This window comes from Taudactylus pleione, unplaced genomic scaffold, assembly GCF_031769625.1.
Source record: "Taudactylus pleione unplaced genomic scaffold, aTauple2 ptg000174l, whole genome shotgun sequence".
Lineage (NCBI taxonomy): Eukaryota > Metazoa > Chordata > Amphibia > Anura > Myobatrachidae > Taudactylus > Taudactylus pleione.
Window position 1 is genome coordinate 5,701,588 of NW_028284576.1, and position 6,000 is coordinate 5,707,587.

The window sequence follows — 6,000 nt, forward strand, 5'->3', positions numbered from 1 at the left end:
TTGGTGGTTCAAGCCCACCCAGAGATGTTTTTGGTGTTTGTTATTCGGTGGGAGGAGGATGCTTTATTTGACAAAATTTACCAGGCATTTGTCTTCATTTTACCTCAATACACAAACTTACATGGAAATTAACAGCTATGACTTTACTAACTCTACATCCATGGCTTTCCAGCTAGTGTTAGATAATACTAGAAAGAACTTTACAAATTGAAAACAAGTGATCAGTCCTAAGAAGATATAGAGAATAAGCTAAAAATTCACAGTGACTTATAGCCAGAAGAATAAGAAAAATTTATTAATATAAACCAGATACTGGGATCCACTGGGTTAATTCTGAGAAGTTGATTCAATTATTTACAAAGGGGGTAAGTTAACCTTGCAACAGTATAGTAACACCAGTTACAGCAGTTGAAATTGGACCCCTAGAAACCCGATATCACTTTTTTATGCAGCATTATGGGGCTACAACAAATTGCTGCAAGTTTGGAGCTACCATAAGTGGGCTTATAGTCAGTTACTCACAGGAAATGTGGTGTATCAGCTCTTTGAATCAACCCCAAATTGTTTGCCTGCAATTTTCAAGATAACTATATGTAACTCAGCATTCCTCTGGGGCATCAGAAGAAAATAAAAACTGTGAAGAATTTTGGTCAGGAATGTTATTCCACACTTGATATATTGCAGTAAATTTTAGATCCAAAATCTTGTCTGGAGAATGCGGGCATCGATCCCACTACCTCTCGCATGCTAAGCGAGCGCTCTACCATTTGAGCTAATTCCCCTTTGATGTTAAAGCCATGTACACCACTTACACCAGGAGGACTGGATTACATTTAGAGATAACATCTCAAAAACATCCATTAGCCTCAAGTTTAGTGAAATCCCATTATCGTTGGTATTTAGTACCTTAATGATGTTATAAAATGTTTCCTTCTTTATCACCATTGTGTTGGAGACTTTGTGGGGCTGAGGAAACTGTCCCACATCTGGTGGCACTGTCCCAACTTACTTCCATTGTGGACAGGCATACATTGTCTTGCTTTCCTTCTCATAGGAATTGTATGCCCAACTCCCTGTCATATTCCATTTTATCTCATTATATTTCTGATATTCCTAAGTATACCAACAAATTTATAACACATATTTTGAGTGCTACCAAATGCCATATAGCTTTATATTGAAAAAACTCAGTTCCACCATTCTCTATCTTTATTATAAATACAATTTGGCACATTTATCATTATGAATACATCACCAGAATTTTTCATAAAATTGCAAATAAGTTCTCATATACTTGGATCCTTGGACTAACTGAAATCCCCCTATTTCAACCCTTTTATAACTGGATTGATTCGCCCCCGTCATGACTAAGATATTTTCACACACTGACAAAATTCTCAATTCACAGGGTATAATCCTGTTATTTCTTTCTTTGCACAAGTTCATATTATAGTGTCCATTTGTAAGAAATGATCCAAGTTAGAAACTTTTAAGCAGTTTAAGTTCAGTTCTGCTGGTTCATCTTCCCTTACTGATAATATCCATTAGAAGCATTTTCATGTGTCTCTGTGGGGCAATTGGTTAGCGTGTTTTCGGCTGTTAATTGAAAGGTTGGTGGTTCAAGCCCACCCAGGGACGTTTTATGGTGTTTGTTATTCGGTGGGAGGAGGATTCTTTATTTGACAAAATTTACCAGGCATTTGTCTTCATTTTACCTCAGTACACAAACTTACATGGAAATTAACAGCTATGACTTTACTAACTCTACATCCATGGCTTTCCAGCTAGTGTTTGATAATACTAGAAAGAACTTTACAAATTGAAAACAAGTGATCAGTCCTAAGAAGATATAGAGAATAAGCTAAAAATTCACAGTGACTTTTAGCCGGAAGAATAAGAAAAATTTATTAATATAAACCAGATACTGGGATCCACTCGGTTAATTCTGATAAGTTGATTCAATTATTTACAAAGTTGGTAAGTTAACCTTGCAACTGAATAGTAACACCAGTTACAGCAGTTGAAATTGGACCCCTAGCAACCCGAAATCACTTTTTTATGCAGCATTATGGGGCTACAACAAGTTGCTGCAAGTTTGTTGCTACCATAAGTGTGGCTTATAGTCAGTTACTCACAGGAAATGTGGTGTATCAGCTCTTTGAATCAACCCCAAATTGTTTGCATGCAATTTTCAAGATAACTATATGTAACTCAGCATTCCTCTGGGGCATCAGAAGAAAAAAAAAACAGTGAAGAATTTTGGTCAGGAATAATATTCTTCACTTGATATATTGCAGTAAATTTTAGTTCCAAAATCTTGTCTGGAGAATGCGGGCATCGATCCCGCTATCTCTCGCAGGCTAAGCGAGCGCTCTACCCTTTGAGCTAATTCCCCTTTGATGTTAAAACCATTTACACCACTTACACCAGGAGGACTTGATTACATTTAGAGATAACATCTCAAAAACATCCATTAGCCTCAAGTTTAGTGAAATCCCATTATCGTTGGTATTTAGTACCTTAATGATTTCATAAAATGTTTCCTTCTTTATCACCATTGTGTTGGAGACTTTGTGGGGCTGAGGAAACTGTCCCACATCTGGTGGCACTGTCCCAACTTACTTCCAATGTGGACAGGCATACATTGTCTTGCTTTCCTTCTCATAGGAATTGTAATGCCCAACTCCCTGTCATATTCCCTTTTATCTCATTATATTTCAGAGATTCCTAAGTATACCCACAAATTTATAACACATATTTTGAGTGCTACCAAATGCCATATAGCTTTATATTGAAAAAACTCAGTTCCACCATTCTCTATCTTTATTATAAATACAATTTGGCACATTTATCATTATGAATACATCACCAGAATTTTTCATAACACTGCAAATAAGTTCTCATATACTTGGATCCTTGGACTAAGTGAAATCCCCCTATTTCAACCCTTTTATAACTGGATTGATTCGCCCCCATCATGACTAAGATATTTTCACACACTGACAAAATTCTCAATTCACAGGGTATAATCCTGTTATTTCTTACTTTGCACAAGTTCATATTATAGTATCCATTTGTAAGAAATGATCCAAGTTAGAAACTTTTAAGCAGTTTAAGTTCAGTTCTGCTGGTTCATCTTCCCTTACTGATAATATCCATTAGAAGCATTTTCATGTGTCTCTGTGGGGCAATTGGTTAGCGTGTTTTCGGCTGTTAATTGAAAGGTTGGTGGTTCAAGCCCACCCAGGGACGTTTTATGGTGTTTGTTATTCGGTGGGAGGAGGATTCTTTATTTGACAAAATTTACCAGGCATTTATCTTCATTTTACCTCAATACACAAACTTACATGGAAATTAACAGCTATGACTTTACTAACTCTACATCCATGGCTTTCCAGCTAGTGTTAGATAATACTAGAAAGAACTTTACAAATTGAAAACAAGTGATCAGTCCTAAGAAGATATATAGAATAAGCTAAAAATTCACAGTGACTTTTAGCCAGAAGAATAAGAAAAATTTATTAATATTAACCAGATACTGGGATCCACTCGGTTAATTCTGAGAAGTTGATTCAATTATTTACAAAGGGGGTAAGTTAACCTTGCAATAGAATAGTAACACCAGTTACAGCAGTTGAAATTGGACCCCTAGCAACCCAATATCACTTTTTTATGCAGCATTATGGGGCTACAACAAATTGCTGCAAGTTTGGAGCTACCATAAGTGTGGCTTATAGTCAGCTACTCACAGGAAATGTGGTGTATCAGCTCTTTGAATCAACCCCAAATTGTTTGCATGCAATTTTCAAGATAACTATATGTAACTCAGCATTCCTCTGGGGCATCAGAAGAAAATAAAAACAGTGAAGAATTTTGGACAGGAATGTTATTCTTCACTTGATATATTGCAGTAAATTTTAGTTCCAAAATCTTGTCTGGAGAATGCAGGCATCGATCCCGCTACCTCTCGCATGCTAAGCGAGCGCTCTACCATTTGAGCTAATTCCCCTTTGATGTTAAAGCCATTTACACCACTTACACCAGGAGGACTGGATTACATTTAGAGATAACATCTCAAAAACATCCATTAGCCTCAAGTTTAGTGAAATCCCATTATCGTTGGTATTTAGTACCTTAATGATTTCATAAAATGTTTCCTTCTTTATCACCATTGTGTTGGAGACTTTGTGGGGCTGAGGAAACTGTCCCACATCTGGTGGCACTGTCCCAACTTACTTCCAATGTGGAAAGGCATACATTGTCTTGCTTTCCTTCTCATAGGAATTGTAATGCCCAACTCCCTGTCATATTCCCTTTTATCTCATTATATTTCAGAGATTCCTAAGTATACCCACACATTTATAACACATATTTTGAGTGCTACCAAATGCCATATAGCTTTATATTGAAAAAACTCAGTTCCACCATTCTCTATCTTTATTATAAATACAATTTGGCACATTTATAATTCTGAATACATCACCAGAATTTTTCATAACACTGCAAATAAGTTCTCATATACTTGGATCCTTGGACTAACTGAAATCCCCCTATTTCAACCCTTTTATAACTGGATTGATTCACCCCCATCATGACTAAGATATTTTCACACACTGACAAAATTCTCAATTCACAGGGTATAATCCTGTTATTTCTTACTTTGCACAAGTTCATATTATAGTGTCCATTTGTAAGAAATGATCCAAGTTAGAAACTTTTAAGCAGTTTAAGTTCAGTTCTGCTGGTTCATCTTCCCTTACTGATAATATCCATTAGAAAGCACTTTTATGTGTCTCTGTGGCGCAATTGGTTAGCGTGTTTTTGGGTGTTTACCGAAAGGTTGGTGGTTCAAGCCCACCCAGGGACGTTTTTGGTGTTTGTTATTCGGTGGGAGGAGGATTCTTTATTTGACAAAATTTACCAGGCATTTGTCTTCATTTTACCTCAATACACAAACTTACATGGAAATTAACAGCTATGACTTTACTAACTCTACATCCATGGCTTTCCAGCTAGTGTTAGATAATACTAGAAAGAACTTTACAAATTGAAAACAAGTGATCAGTCCTAAGAAGATATAGAGAATAAGCTAAAAATTCACAGTGACTTATAGCCAGAAGAATAAGAAAAATGTATTAATATAAACCAGATACTGGGATCCATTTTGTTAATTCTGAGAAGTTGATTCTATTATTTGCAAAGGGGGTAAGTTAACCTTGCAACAGTATAGTAACACCAGTTACAGCAGTTGAAATTGGACCGCTAGCAACCCGATATCACTTTTTTATGCAGCGTTATGGGGCTACAACAAACTGCTGCAAGTTTGGAGCTACCATAAGTGTGGCTTATAGTCAGTTACTCACAGGAAATGTGGTGTATCAGCTCTTTGAATCAACCCCAAATTGTTTGCATGCAATTTTCAAGATAACTTTATGTAACTCAGCATTCCCCTGGGGCATCAGAAGAAAATAAAAACAGTGAAGAATTTTGGTCAGGAATGTTATTCCACACTTGATATATTGCAGTAAATTTTAGATCCAAAATCTTGTCTGGAGAATGCGGGCATCGATCCCACTACCTCTCGCATGCTAAGCGAGCGCTCTACCATTTAAGCTAATTCCCCTTTGATGTTAAAGCCATTTACACCACTTACACCAGGAGGACTGGATTACATTTAGAGATAACATCTCAAAAACATCCATTAGCCTCAAGTTTAGTGTAATCCCATTATCGTTGGTATTTAGTACCTTAATGATTTCATAAAATGTTTCCTTCTTTATCACCATTGTGTTGGAGACTTTGTGGGGCTGAGGAAACTGTCCCACATCTGGTGGCACTGTCCCAACTTACTTCCATTGTGGACAGGCATACATTGTCTTGCTTTCCTTCTCATAGGAATTGTAATGCCCAACTCCCTGTCATATTCCCTTTTATCTCATTATATTTCTGATATTCCTAAGTATACCCACAAATTCATAACACATATTTTGAGTGCTACCA

At 36.6% G+C, this 6,000-nt stretch overlaps 1 non-coding gene across 1 annotated transcript; it reads right to left on the reverse strand.

The window, feature by feature from the left end:
* Positions 1-709: 709 nt before the first annotated feature.
* Positions 710-782, reverse strand: TRNAA-AGC (transfer RNA alanine (anticodon AGC)). The gene has a single exon. It is a non-coding gene; the product is annotated as a tRNA-Ala (tRNA).
* Positions 783-6,000: the final 5,218 nt, after the last annotated feature.